Source organism: Octopus bimaculoides, chromosome 9, assembly GCF_001194135.2.
Source record: "Octopus bimaculoides isolate UCB-OBI-ISO-001 chromosome 9, ASM119413v2, whole genome shotgun sequence".
Taxonomy (NCBI): domain Eukaryota; kingdom Metazoa; phylum Mollusca; class Cephalopoda; order Octopoda; family Octopodidae; genus Octopus; species Octopus bimaculoides.
Window position 1 is genome coordinate 89100740 of NC_068989.1, and position 2499 is coordinate 89103238.

Consider the following 2499-nt stretch of genomic DNA (forward strand, 5'->3'; position numbering starts at 1 on the left):
GCCACCACCACCACCGTCACCGCCAGCACTACCACCACCATCGATGTCGCTGCCGCCACCACCACCACCACCGATGCCGCCGCCGTCAGACCCCATATAAATCAATGTTGAAACAAAGCAGGTAGGTATAGGGTATCATGACAGGTACGACGAGTCGAGAGTGGTGTACTTGTGAACCTGGATTTATTAACTCTTCACTCTTCGTTGCCGTCTCTTCCTCTCACCTTATTCCAAGCGTCCAACCCCTTCGTCATTGAGGGAGGACAGAAGGACAGCAGAAGTCAAAGGTCATCTACATATGCTAACGGCGAAGATGACCCAGAGTCAGCAACAATACACAAGGATATAAGATTTGCTTTTTTCCGCGACCGCAATATATCATTTAAGCTAATTCTTTTTGTCTTCAATACTGATATAGTTTTCAAAATAAAATTGAATCAACTGGCAGAGTTGTGAGTTCGCCAAACAAATGCGTTGACGGCGTTTCGTCCGTCATTACGGTCTGAGTTCAAATTCCGCTGAGGTCGATTTTGTGTTTCTTCCTTTCGGAATCGAGAAATTAAGTACAGTGGGATACGCATATAATCGACTAGTCCCCTTGAGCCGGGTGCACCAACTGCTTAAACAACATGAAATACGAAAGTAAACGAGTTAAATACGCAAGCAACGAGAGAAAAAAAAATGGAAAACAGGACAAGTAACACAGAGAACGACCCTTCATCAGTTGTAGATAGCCGACAACTTCTACTTTCTCTGCGTAAGCACGGTATCTATTAAATTCACTGTGTGTGTGTGTGTGTGTGTGTTTCCTCTATGCACGACCAAATCGCTGGATCAATCTGTACCAAATTTGACATGAAGGTTCGGGGGTGGTTCTAGGGGGATCACTAAATTTTTAACTTTTTCAAAAACAGAAATATGTTTTACATACCTATCGTATACGTCGGTTTTGTGTTTTCGCTTCAAAGGTAAGCGATTGTGATAGAAGCAAACACGATATTGAATAATTCTCCGTCATACGTCTACGACCCCGTTTTTTTTTTTTAAAGTAAAGATAAACGCTTTTTAATTGTGATAATGAAACAAGAGGTTTAGTCCTTACCGCCAAAATTCATTTCTCTTGGGAAATATAAGGGTGACGATGTCTTCATCCCACGGACCCCACTAATCCCATCTGATCTCCCCTATGAATTTAATCGACTCCAGTTCCCAGTGAAACTAAGTTTTGCTATGTCCATAAACAAATCTCAAGCACAATCTCTCATCACTGTTGGACTTCTCCTTGCTTCTCCTTGCTTCTCCTTGCTTCTCCTTGCTTCTCCTTGCTTCTCCTTGCTTCTTGCTTCTCCTTGCTTCTCCTTGCTTCTCTCATGGGCAATTATATGTAGGATGTTCGCGAGTTGGAAGTTCCAAAACTCTTTCTCTTTGCACACCAATTAAAGGACACGTTGAAAACATTGTATATTTAGAAGTTCTACAAAATCAAAACTGATTGATTTCAGGATTTGTTTTAATAACGTCATCTGATAAAATTTTTCTGAAAATATCTTTTTTATCAGAATATATTTATTTCCTTTAACATTCTTCAAACTTCCGACCAAACGCCGACACTTAGGCTAGTGTATGTATATATATTTCTAGCCAGCTATTTAATGCATTTAGTAAGTTAACACTGGCTTAAAGTATTGTTATATATCTGACAATGCTTTTCTTTGTTACATTATAAAGCTTTACTCAAGTGAGACGGAAGTGTGGAGATGTTATTACAAGGAATATGATATAAGCCGATGTAAAGACGTAAGCTTTTCGTAGAGCGATATTGTTGTCTATAATATTATTCTGTTATGGTCTGTAATGTTACTATGAAACACTTAAATTATGGAACAAAATCTGATATGTAATCTACCTACAACAGCAAATTCGATGACAATTTGTCTTACTTAAGTATGGAACACAATCGAGGTATAACTTATTATAGATAAATGTCATATGATTCTGTTTGTCACTCTGTTAGTAAGTTAGCACGCGCGTTACGCTCTGTTGGGCATTTATCACTAAAAATTGGTAATATTATTGAGGGCCAAGCTGGCGGAATCGTTGGCACGCCGAACAAATGCATCGTGGCATTTCTTCCAGCCTTACGTCCGGAGTTCAAATGCCGCTGAGGTTGAATCTGGCTTTTCATACATTCGAGTTCGATAAAATGAAGTACCAGTTGAGCACTGAGGTCGCTGTAATCGACCAGCGCTCTTTTCCCAAAGTTTGGAACTATTTTTTAGCCCCAGATCCATTGATGGAACTGATCCATTATCAAGGGCATTCCAACCATGACCAGCTTGTCTTTTTATCTCTATGCAAGGAACTCATGCATGATATGAGGGAAGTTTAACTGCTATTTCTAGTGAATAATGTTAGACAAATATAAGTAGTTGTGGTGATGGTAGGAAAGATGGAGGTGCAAGTAAAGAAAATAAATATCATTTTAGATTTTTTTTTTTT